A 13965-nucleotide genomic window follows, 5' to 3' on the forward strand; every position below is an offset into this window, starting at 1 on the left:
GGTGATATACGTATATATAGACCTGATTCATTTTGTTATACAGGAGAAACTAACACAATGTTTTAAAGCAATTATACTCCAATAAAGATGTTAAAAAAAAGTTAAATTAATTTATTTTTGTTTGACATCAAGGTAGATCAATTATTTGGATAAAAGTAATTGCTAGAAAAAGGTTACTTTGTATGGATTGTAGGATTCATAATCAAGGTAGACACTGAAGTAATTACTTACAATCATCACAAAACACAATGTAACTCTGATGCATGGAGAGTTTTATTTAAAATGGGATCCTGATTAAAATTCTAAATGCAGCTCCCCTTTTACAAACTTTTCAAGAATAAACATAAAGGAATTGTGAATACCTTTTTACTTTATTTCATTTTTGTGTTTTTTTCCTCCAGATTTATTGAGAAATTATAGACATATAACATATATAAGTTTAAGTTGTACAACATGATGATTTGATGAAAGTATATATTGTGAAGTTATTACAACAGTGAGTACTAGCCCCTCACATAATTACCATCTTTTTGTGGCTGTAACAAGCAAGAACTATTCAACTTTCAAGTAGATAATACAGTAATGTAAGTTGTTGTCACCATGCTCTATGTTAGATATGCACAATCTATTCATCTTATAGCTGGCAGTTTATACCTTTGGTCAACATCTCCCCACTTTCCCCACCCCTCAGCCTCTGGCAATCTCTATTCTACTCTCTATATTTATGAGTTTAGCTTTTGTAGTTTCCAGATACAAGTGAAATTATGTAGTATTTGTCTTTCTCTGTCTGACTTATTTCACTTAGCATAATGCCCTCAAGGTCCATACACGTTGTTGTAAAATGCAGGATTTCCTTCTTTTTTATGACAGAAGAATATTCCATCCACATATAAATACACGTACACCACATTTTCTTTATCCATTCATCCATCTATGGAAACAGGTTGTTTCCATGTCTTGGATATTGTAAATATTGCTGCAATGAGCATGGGTGCACAGATATCTATTTGAAACAGTGATTCCATTTCCTTCAGATAAATACCCAGAAGTGAAATTGCAGGGTCACATGGTAGTTCTATTTTTAATTTTTTGAGGAACTTACATACTATTTTACATTCCCACCAACAGTGTACAAGGATTCTCTTTCCTCCACGACCTCACCAACCCTTGTCTTTTTGATAATGACCATTCTAACAGGTTTGAGGTGATATCTCATTGTGATTTCAATTTGCTTGCCCCTGATGATTAGTAATGTTGAGCACTTTTTCATATGCCTAAAGAACATTTGCATACCTTCTTTGGAAAAATGTCTATTCAGGTCCTTTGCCCATTTTTAAACCAGATAATGATGATGATGATGATGATGATGATGATGATGACTTTGCTATGTTATATGAGTTTCTTTTATATTTTGGACAATAACTTCATATCAATTTTTTGCAAATATTTTGTCCCACTTTGTGGGTTGCCTCTTCATTTTGTTGATCTTTTCTTTTGCTGTCTACAATTTTTTAATTTTGCTGTAGTCTCACTTGTTTATTTTGCTTTTGATACTTGTGCTTTTGGTGTCATATTCAAAATATTGTTGCCAAGAACAATGTCAAGGAAATTTTTATTTATGTTTTCTTGTAGTAGTTTTCAGTTGGAGTCTCACATTTAAGTGTTCAATCCGTTTTGAGTAAATTTTTGTGAGTGGTATAAGATAGGGGTCCAATTTCACTCCCTAAGATATAAGCATCCAGTTTTTCCAACACTATTTATTGAAGAGTCTATCTTTCCCCCATTGAATATTCTTGGCTCCCTTTTCAAAAAATTAGTTGACTGTATATGTGTGGGTATGTTTCTGAGACTTTGATGATGTTCCATTTGTCTATGTGTCTGTTTTTATGTCAATACCATAATTTTTTATTGCTATAGTTTTGTAACAAAGTTTAAAATCAGTAATTGTGATGCCTCCAGCTTTGTTCCTATTTCTCAGGATTGCTTTGGCTAACCAGAGTCTTTTGTGGTTCCATACCAATTTTAGGATTGTTTTGCTATTTATGTGAAAAGTGCCATAGGAATTTTGATAGAGATGCATTGAATCTATAGATGATTTGGGGTTGTGTAAACATTTTAACAATATTAATTCTTCTAATCCATGAAGGTGGAATACCTTTCCATTTATTTGTGTCTTCTCAATTTCTTTCATCAATGTATTGTAATTTTCAGTGTACAGATATTTCACCTCCTTGATTAAATTCATTAATAAGTATTTTATTATTTTAATACTATTATAAATGGGATTGTTTTCTTTATTTCTTTTTCAGATAATTTGCTATTAGTGTATGGAAATGCAACATACAGAAGTATGTTAATTTCATATCCTGCAACTTTACCAAGTTTGTTATTTAGTTTTAACAGTTTTTTTTTTTTTGGTAGAGTCTTTAGAATTTTCTGTATATGAGATAATTTCATTTACAAACAGAGAAAATTTTACTATTTCCTTTCCAATTTAGATGACTTTTATTTCTTTTTCTTGCCTAATTGCTCTGGTTAGGACTTTCAGTACTATGCTGAATAGGAACTGTGAGAGTAGACATATTTGTCTTGTTCCTGATTGTAGTGGGGAAGCTTTCAACCTTTCATCATTGACCATAATATTAGCTGTAGGTCTGTCATATATAGCCTTTATTTGTTGAAGTACATTCCTTCTATACTCAAATTGTTCAGTCTTTATCATAAATAAATGTCAAATTTTGTCAAATTCTTCTTCTGTATCTGAGATGATCATATGATTTTTACCTTTCATTCTATTGATATGATATTTCACACTTATTGATTTGCATTTGTTGATCCATCCTTACACCCCAGGGATAAATCTCACTTGATCTTTATATATGATGATTCTTTTAATGTGCTGTTGAGTTTGGTTTGTTAGTATTTTAGTTAGTTAGTTAGTTTAGTTAGTTAGTTCTCAATTTGTTAGTTGAGAATGTTTACGTCTATACAGATCAAGGATATTGACCTCTAGTTTTCTTGTATTGTGGTGTCCTTATTTGGTTTTGGTATCAAGGTAATGCTGGCCTCATAAAGTGGATTTAAGAGTGTTCCCTCTTCTTCAATTTTCTGGAAGAGTTTGAGAAGGATTAGTGTTAATTCTTTAAATGTTTGGTAGAATTCACCAGTAAAACCATCTTGTCCTGGGCTTTTCTCTTTTGGGAGGTTTTTGATTACTGATTTAGTCTCATACTCATTTATCTCTTTAAATTGTTTATTTCTTCATGATTCAGTCTTTGTAGGTTATATGTTTCTAGGAATTTATCCATTTTTTTTTCTAGGTTGTCCATTTTCTGGCATATAATTGTTCATACCAATCTCTTATGATCCTTTGTAGTTTTATGGTGTCAATTTTAACATCTCCTCCTAAATTTCTGATTTTATTTACTTGAGTCCTCTCTTTTTTTTCTTAGTGAGTTGAGCTAAATGCCTGTCTATTGTGCATATCTTTTTAAAACACCAGCTCTTAGCTTTATTGATTTTTTTCTATTATTTTTCTGGTCTTTATTTTGTTTATTGCTGCTATGATCTTTGTTATTTCCTTTCTTATACTAACTTTGGGCTTAGTTTATTCTGCTTTTTCTAGTTCTTGAGGGGTGAAGTTCGATTGTTTGTGATCTTTCTTTTTTCTTAATGTAGGTGTTTATCCTATAAACTTTCATTTTAGAGCTACCTTTGATGCATCTTATAAATTTTGGATTTTTAGTTTCCATTTTTGTTTTTTTAAAGATAATTTTGAATTTTTCTTTTACCTAATTGTTTAGGAATATGTTGTTTAATTCCACACATCTGTGAATTTTTCAGTTTTCCTACTATTACTGATTTCTAGGTTCATACCAGTGTTGTTCAAAAAGTTACTTGGTATAATTTCAACCCTCTTACATTTGTTAAGTTTTGTTTTGTGACCCATCATATAATTTATCCTGAGGAACATTCTGTGTGTTAATGAGAAGAATGTGTATTCTGCTGCTGTTGGGTGTAATGTTCTGTATATTTCAGTTGGGTTCATTTGGTCTAAGGTACAGTTCAAATCCAATGTTTCTTACTGATTTTTTTGTATAGAAATTATCTCCCTTATTGAAAGTGAGGTACTGAAGTCCCCTACTTTTATGTGTTTTTTCGTGTTCTCCCTTGATCTGTTAGTATTAGTTTAATATATTTAAGTGCTCCAATGTTGGATGTACATATATTTACAATTGTTATAATTTCTTGATGAATTGACCTTAATGACCTTGTCTCTTGTTACAGTTTTGACTTAAAATCTGTTTTGTCTGATATTAATGTAGTCATCCCTGCTGTCTTTTGGTTTCCATTTGCATAAAATATCTTTTGCATACCTTCAATATGTGTCTTTAAAGCTGATGTCTCTTATAGGCAGCATATAGTTGGGTCTTGTTTTTTATCCATTCATCTACTCTGTGTCTTTTTTTTTTTTTTTTTTTTGGCAGTACGAGGGCCTCTCATTGTTGTGGCCTCTCCTGTTGCAGAGCACAGGCTCTGGACGCGCAGGCTCAGCGGCCATGGCTCACGGGCCCAGCCACTCTGTGGCATGTGGGATCTTCCCGGACTGGGGCATGAACCTGTGTCCCATGCATCAGCAGGCGGACTTTCAACCACCTTGCCACCAGCGAAGCCCTACTCTGTGTCTTTTGATTGGAGAAATTAATCTATTTATATTTAAAGTAATTGATAGGTAAAGACTTATTAATGCCATTTATCATATTAATTGTTTTCTGGCTATTTTAGAGCTTCCCTGTTCCTACCTTTCTCTTTTGCTGACTTTTTTTGTAAATTGATTATTTTCTGTAGTGGTATGCTTTGATTCTCTTTTATCTTTTTTGTATCTACTGTAGGTTTTTGCTCTGTAGTCACCATGATGCTTACATAAAATATCTTATAGCATATCAATATATAATAATAACATATATAACTTAAATTCAATCACATACAAATCTACCCTTTTACTGTCTCCTCCATATTTTAAGTTTTTAATATTAAAATTTACCTTTTTATAATGTGTATTCATTAACAAATTATTGTAGCTATGGGTTTTTTTAAAATAATTCTGTCCTTTAAACCTTTATACTAGAGTTAAGTGATTAACACACCATCATATTACAGTTTGATGTAGAATATTCTTAATTTGACTTTATTTACCTTTACTGGTATAGTTTATATTTTCATATCTTTTCATGTTATTAATCAGGGTCCCTTCCTTTCAGCTTGAAGAACTCCTTTCAGCATTTCTTGTAAGGCAGATCTAGTTGTGATAAACTCCCTCAGCTTTTTTTTTTGTTTTTTTTGTTTTTTGAGAAAGTCTTTTCTCTTTCATTTCTTAAAAACAACTTTGCCAAGTAAAGCATTCTTGGTTGGCAGGATTTTTTCTTGTTGCACTTTGAATATATCATCCCACTCTGTCCTGGCCTGTAAGGTTTCTGTTGAGAAATCTGCTAAAAGCCTCATGAGGTTTCCCTTCTATGTGAGAAATTTTTCCTCTTGCTGCTTTTTAAATTTTCTCTTTTTTATTTTAGACAGTTTTATTATAATGTGTCTTAGAAAAGATTGTTTTGGGTTGGAGGTTTGGGGTGACGTTTTGAATTAGGATGTCAAAAATCTCTTTAAGTTAAGTAAGCTTTCTGCTCCTTTCTACCTCTATTTACTTTCTGAGACTTCAATAATACATATATTATTTCTTTTAATGATATCCCATAATTTATGCAGCGTTTCTTCATTCTTTTTTCTTTTTACTCCTCTACCTGGATGATTTCACATGATCTATCCCCTAGTTCATTAATTTTTTCTTCTGCTTTATCAAGTCTGATGTTGAAGCTCCCTTTTGTATTCTTTAATGCAGTCATTTTATTCAACTCCAGGATCAGTTTAGGTTTCAAATATTGTTTTTTATTTCTTGTTGAACATCTCATTTTATTCATGTATTGTTTTCCTAATTTCATTTAATTGTCTATATATGTTTTCTTGTAGTTCCTATCTTTAAGAGAATTATTTTGAATTCTTTGTCAGACAATTCATAGATCTCCATTTCTTTAGGGTCAGTCACTGGAGTTTTGTTAGTTTCCTTTGGTGGTGTTATGTTTCCTCGATTACTGATGATTTGTGTGGCCTTGAGTTGGTGTCAGTGCATTTGAGGAAATACACATCTTTTCCAATTTCTACAGATTGGCTTTGACAGGCCAAACCCTTCACCAGTGAACCCATCCAGAGATTCTGAGTGGGTCATCTGGTGGTGTCCACAGGTAAGCTTGCAGCTGGAGTCCTTAGGTTGGCACATCTAGTGCCTGAGTTTGCAGATGGGTTGGTCTGGTACCTGTGTCCACTGAGGTGGGCTGGGGAGCCTGGGTTCACTGGGGTGGTCCTGGCACTTGAGTCTGTGGTGGTAAGCCTGGGCCTTAGGTCTTCATGTACATACCTGTATCCTGGGCCCACAGGGTTTAACAAGGCAGCAGGGACCATTGGGGGAGTCTGGCTTCTGGATTGCAGGGACTCTTCCTGTACTGGGATGAGCTGTGAGTCTGATTTTGCAAGAGCTGGACTGGAGGCAGGGGTCATGGGAGCTGGCCTTGAACTACAATAATCTTGAAGCCTGGGACTGTGGGAGTCAGTTTTAACCTGAGGTCTCAGAGGGGCCAGTCTGGAGGTGGGGTCTGGAGAGGTTGGTGTAGGGCCGGAGCAGGCTGGGAACCTCAGTCCTTGGAAGTCAGTCTCAAACTTAGGACTGCAGGGGCTGGCCTGTTGCTGGGGGAGTCCAGAATCCTGGGTCTGTGGGAATTGGTCTGGAGTCTAGATCAATGGTGGGGGGAAAGCCTGGTGCTACGGGGTTGTGAGTCTGTGTCCATGGAAACAAGCCTTGTGGTGAGGTGGGTTGAAAGCCTAGGTTCTTGTTATTTGGCCTGGTGCTGGGCTCAACCAGGAGCCAGGATTCATGGATGCCTGCCTGGAGCCCGAATTCATGAAGGCTGATTCGGAGCTAGTGCTGGGATATGCCAAGAGCCTGGGTTCATGGGAGCCTGCTGCAGCCTGCTGCCATGGAATCTGCTTGGGGCTGTAGGAGCCACCTGGGCCACTGGATGCATCAAGTGACCCAAAGGCCTGGATTTTTGGGGTCCTACAGGGAGCCACCTAGAGAATCAGTCAGCCTATGCTGGGACAGGCTGGCTCTGCAGCACACAGTGAAGTCAGGAGCTCAGTTCACTCTTCTTTTCCAATGGGAAGGGTGTCTCTCTCTGAATTGAGCTCCCTGGGCTTGGGGAGGGATAATGTGAATCTATTTTTTCTTCTCTTCTCAATTCACATTCTTTTAAATTTCTGTGATTCACCCAGGTGCTATAATCCCTGACTTGGAATCCTTGGCTCTTGTTAAAGTATTTTGTGTTGCACAAATTGATGTTTCTAGGAGGGGAAAAGTACTGGAAATTCCTATGCTACCATTTTGCTGATGTCACTCTCCAACTTTTTAATTTTATATTATACCTATATAAATTATCTATTATGAAAGAGTCTAAGTGTGCAAAACAAAATTGCTGTGCCATAGGAAAAAATGCAGAGGAGAAATCTAACTCTATAAAGAAATCAACATTTCACTGTAAAGAATTTTTCCCCCTGAAACTTATAATAAGTAACTTGGCAGATATGAGGTAAGGAAGTTCTTGACAAGGCACCAGAATAATAAACTCCTGCCAATACTTTTAAAATTTTGAGAGGCATACAAATTACCTGGAGATCTTGTTGAAATGCAAATCCTAATTCAGTCAATATGGAAGGAGAGTGGAAAATTCTCAGAAAATAATAATACTGTTACTCTGTGAACCACTCTTTGAGGAGCAAGGCTCTATACCACCTGGATTCAGGTAACTTTATTTTCACAGTACCTAAATACATTCTTTACTGAGATATCAGAGGGGAAAAGTGTCAAGAATCAAATGGCAGACTGTATGGCTAAATAGATTTAGTTAACTATTTTAGATGTTTTAGCTAACTAGCAAGATAGCCAAGTAATGTATCCCAACGATTGAATGACTTTAGTTTATCCTCATGATTTTCTTTTGCATTGTCCTCTCTGTACAGAGCTTTTTGAACATTTTTGTTTGTTTGTTTTTAAGTTTCATGTGTTTCTCTCTGGGAACCGTAAACTATGGGTTCATTATGCAGTGACTAATTGTTGTAGGACAAAGTTTTTCTACCCTTAACTGTGAATTACTCATAACAATTGCTGCTTTATATTTCTTGCTCATTCTCACTGTATACACAGATTCTGAATAACATCATGTTATTATCAGACGGTTTTAGCAGATGTTAGCAGGTAACATCACTTTTTACCTAAACAAGAATTGATTTCCCTCTCTACATGTTAGAAGGGAGGGATAATATAGTTGCTCTATGATTTTGGATAGGAAAGTCTATCTTCTAAGCTGCTATTTGGAAAATCATTGCCCTTCAGAACCTAAATATACCCTTCCCACTCTGGCTATCCTCATTTCTATTTTAAAATATTCCAGTGAAATCATACTGCCTCTTAGTATAGCAGCTGTTTGTGGAGAACTGGCAAAGTAAAGCACTTATCTCATCTTGGTCCTCCATATGAGGTATGAATTATTCTCTGGTTTCAGTCACTATTGATTATATATTTTTGTACCATCTTTCTTGTTTATATTCATAATTAATTTAACATATAAGACAATATCAGAAAACTTGGCAGGAAGAGGTGGCATATTTCCTCTGCATTCACACAACATACTGTAGTTTACATTGTAAACCCCACTTACTGCTTTGTGTTGAAGTTTTCTGCTAGTTACAGTTGATCCTTGAGCAATGACCCCTGAACATTAGGGGCACCAACCTCCACATGCAGTCAAAAATCTGCATATAGGACTTCCCTGGTGGCGCAATTGTTGAGAGTCCACCTGCCAATGCAGGGGACACAGGTTCATGCCCCGGTCCGGGAAGATCCCACATGCCGTGGAGCGGCTGGGCCCGTGAGCCATGGCCACTGGGCCTGCGCGTCCAGGGCCTGTGCTCTGCAGTGGGAGAGGCCACAGCAGTGAGAGGCCCATGTACTGCAGGAAAAAAAAAATCTGCATATAACTTTTGACTCCCCCAAAACGTTACTATTAACAGCCTACTATTGACTAGAAGCCTTACTGATAACATGAACTGCCAATTAACCTATTTTATATGTAATATGTATTGCATACTGTATTCTTACAATAAAGTAAGCAAGGGAAAAGGAAACATTATTAAGAAAATCATAAGGAAGAGAAAATGCATTTACAGTACTGCATTGTACTTATTGATACCATAAATTTATGTCATCTGTTTACTAGATGAATTCTCTGTTTGTTAGTACTACATGAATTTTGTCTTGTATGATACAAAACACTGTAGATGTTATATGTATTACTAACTATGTAATACTATATGTATTACTAGACATCAACAATGAAAAGATAATGTGAAAAATTCATATTTATTCACAGGTATAATGATTCATGCATTGATAAAGGAGCAGCAATATGATTATTTTATGGTAGCCTGATAATCAATAAAACTGCTTCATGGTAACCTAGCATATACACTAATGAATGAATCATTATAAAATTTTTATGGTATACAGTATTATAGTCATATTCATAATACAATATTACAAATGTTACATTAAGATAAACCCACTTACCTGTGAAGATATGCTGATACGCAGTTTATCTAATTATGAGAGAGAGAGGTATAATGTACAATATTGTAATTCCTTGAAAGCAAATTATAAAACAGCAAGAAAACCAGCACTTTCTAATTATATATTAACTATTATTTACCTTATGCCTATGTAAGAATAAACTATTCACTCAATAAAAGCCTTGCCACAATGAATACTAAGGTGATGATGATGATGACAAAAAGGTCTCATACAGATCCTGCCTTACAGTTATTAGATTTTCACATGAAGACACAACAAATAACTTTATCAATTGTATGGCATTATGATTATTTACTATCCATTTGGTGGAAGTGGATCATTTTAAAGGACTTCATTCTCACCATCTTCACATTGAGCAGGCTAAGGAAGAGGAGGAAACAGAGGGTGGCAGAGGTGGAGAACATGGAAGAGGAGCCAGGAGAGACAGGCATACTCTGTGCAACGTTGTGGAAATACATCAAAATTTCTGTCTGACTTTTTTGGTTTTTCATTTCTCTAAAAATGTTTCTATATGGTAAGTCCTTCTTTAATTGTTTGCTTTAGTTTCAGTTCCCATATCATAGAAGGGTTCATATCGTAAAAGAAGACAAAACTGCTTTGAATTATGGCAGAATGCAAATGTCAGTTTGTTTTATGTCACTACATCTCTGTCCTCATCATCTGGCACTAGTTCAGAATCATTCACCTCCATCAAGTAATTTTCTGTTAATTCCTCTGGTATGATGTCTATTAGCTCTTGAATTCCTCTAACATCCACATATTGAAACCCTTCATCCCCCACCTTTCTTGCCATATCTAAATCTCTTTCATGATTTCCTTGATTGGCTCTGCTGTAAATTCCATGAAGTCATGCATAATATCTGGACAGTTTTCACCAGGAATGTATTCTTGGGGTTTGATGGCTTTCTTGGATTTTTCTATAACAACAATGGCATCTTCAATAATGTAATCCTTCGAGACCTTTATGATGTTCTCTTAGGTTTCTCTTCATAGCATACACAATCTTTTCCAGAGAGTACCATGTGTAATAAAGCTTAAAGGTCTTTATGACTCCCTAATCTAGAGGCTGAATTAGAGATATTGTGTTTGGGGGGGGCAAGTTCAACCTTGGGTGTTGAATGCATATGGTTTCTGGTGGCCAGTGAAATTGCTCAATATCACAAGAACTTTAATTTTAAATTTATTTATTTTTATTTTTTGTTTGTGTCTAGGTGAGAATTTTTATTAAGTCTTATTAATTTGCTAAATGAAGCCCTATTTATTTATAGAAGAATGTTTGTTTTGTTTTTAATTTTTATTGGATATCTCAACATAATAAAAGCCATATATGGCAAACCCACAACCAACATCATTCTCAATGATGAAAAACTGAAAGCATTTCCTCCAAGATCAGGAACAAGACAAGGGTGCCTACTCTCACCACTATTATTCAACATAGTTTTGGAAGTTTTAGCCACAGTAATCAGAAAAGAAAAAGAAATAAAAGGAATCCAAATTGGAAAAGAAGAAGTAAAACGGTCACTGTTTGCAGGTAACATGATACTATACATAGAAAATCCTAAAGATGTCACCAGAAAATTACTAGAGGTAATGAATGAATTTGGTAAAGTAGCAGGGTACAAAATTAATGCACAGAAGTCTCTTGCATTCCTATACACTAACAACAAAAAATCTGAAAGAGGAATTAAGGAAACATGCCCATTTACCATTGCAACAAAAAGAATAAAATACCTAGGAATAAACTTACCAAAAGGAGGCAAAAGACCTGTATGCAGAAAACTATAAGACACTGATGAAAGAAATCAAAGACAATATAAACAGATGGAAAGATATAACATGTTCTTGGATTGGAAGACTCAACTTTGTGAAAATGACTATATTACTCAAAGCAATCTACAGACTTAATGCAATCCCTATCAAATGACCAATGGCATTTCTCACAGTACTAGAACAAAAAATTTTACAATTTGTATGGAAACACAAAAGACCCCGAATAACCAAAGCAATTCTGAGAAAGAAAAACAGAGCTGGAAGTATCAGTCTCCCTGACTTCAGGCTACACTACAAAGCTACAGTAATCAAGACCGTATGGTACAGGTGCAAAAACAGAAATATAGATTAAAGGAACAGGATAGAAAGCCCAGAGATAAACCCATGCACATATGGTCACCTTATCTTTGATAAAGGAGGCAAGAATATACAGTGGAGAAAAGACAGCCTCTTCAATAAGTTGTGCTGGGAAAACTGGACAACTACATGTAAAAGAATGAAATTAGAACACTTCCTAACACCATACACAAAAATAAACTCAAAATGGATTAAAGACCTAAATATGAGGCCAGACATTATCAAACTCTTAGAGGAAAACATAAGCAGAACACTCTATGACATAAATCACAGCAAGATTCTTTTTGACCCACCTCCTAGAGAAATGGAAATAGAAACAGCACTAAACAAAAGGGACCTAATGAAACTTAAAAGCTTTTGCACAGCAAAGAAAAACATAAACAAGACAAAAAGACAACCCTCAGAATAGAAAACATTTGCAAATGAAGAAATGAACAAGAATTAATATCCAAAATTTACAAGCAGCTCATGCAGCTCAATATCTAAAAAGCAAACAACCCAACCCAAAAATGGATGGAAGACCTAAATAGACATTTCTCCAAAGTAGACATACAGATTGCCAACAAACACATGAAAAGATGCTCAACATCACCAATCATTAAAGAAATGAAAATTAAAACCACAATGATGTATCACCTCACACCAGTCAGAATGGCCATCATCACAAAACCTAGAAAAAATTAATGCTGGAGAAGGTGTGGAGAAAAGGGAACCCTCTTGCACTGTTGGTGGGAATGTAAATTGATACAACCACTATATAGAACAGTATGAAGGTTCCTTAGAAAACTAATAATAGAACTACCATATGACCCAGCAATCCCACTACTGAGCATGTACCCTGAGAAAACCATAATTCAAAAAGAGTCATGTACCAAAATGTTCATTGCAGCTCTATTTACAATAGCAAGGACATGGAAGCAACCTAAAAGTCCATTGATAGATGAATGGATAAAGAAGATGTGACACATATATACAATGGAATATTACTCAGCCATAAAAAGGAATGAAATTGAGTTATTTTTAATGAGTTGGATGGACCTAGGGTCTGTCATACAGAGTGAAGTAGGTCAGAAAGAGAAAATCAAATACCGTATGCTAACACACATGTGTGGAATCAAAAAAAAATGGTATTGATGAACCTAGTGGCAGGGCAGGAATAAAAACGCAGATGCAGAGAATGGACTTGATGACACAATGGGGAAGGGAAAGCTGGGACGAAGTGAGAGAGTAGCAATGACATATATACACTACCAAATATAAAATGGATGGCTAGTGGGAAGCTGCTGCATAACACAGGGGGCTCAGCTCGATGCTTTGTGATGACCTAGAGGACTGGGATAGGGAGGGTGGGAGGGAGATGCAAGAGGGAGGAGATATGTGTATATATGTGTGTATATATATATATATATATATATATATATATATATATATATATATATATATATATATATATAACTGATTCACTTTGTGGTACAGCAGAAACTAACACAACATTGTAATGCAATTATACTCCAATAAAAATATTTTTAAAAAATTCATTGGTGTATAGTTGATTTAAAATATTGTGTTGTTTCTGCTGTACAGCAATGTATATCAGATATACTCTCTTTTAGATTCTTTTCCCATATAGGTCATTACAGAGTTTTGGGAAGTGTTCCCTGTGCTATACAGTAGGTCCTTATTAGTTATTGATTTTATATATAATAGTGTGTATATGTCAATCTCAATCTCCCAATTTATCCCTCCTCCCACTTTCCCCCCATGTAACCATAAGTTGGTTTTCTACATCTGTGACTCTATTTCTGCTTTGTAAATAAGTTCATATGTACCAATTTTTTAAATTCCACATATAAGCAGTGTCATGTGATATTTGTCTCTCTGTCTGTCTTACTTCACTCAATATGACAATCTTTAGGTCCATCCATGTTGCTGCAAATGACATTATCTCATTCTTTTTAATGGCTGAGTAATATTCCATTGTATATATGTGCCACATCTTCTTTATCCATTCCTCTTTTGATGGACATTTAGGTTGTTTCCATGTCCTGGCTATTGTAAATAGTGCTGCTATGAATATTGGGGTGCATGTA

Source organism: Grampus griseus (assembly GCF_964374135.1).
Source record: "Grampus griseus genome assembly, chromosome: 17".
Classification (NCBI taxonomy): domain Eukaryota; kingdom Metazoa; phylum Chordata; class Mammalia; order Artiodactyla; family Delphinidae; genus Grampus; species Grampus griseus.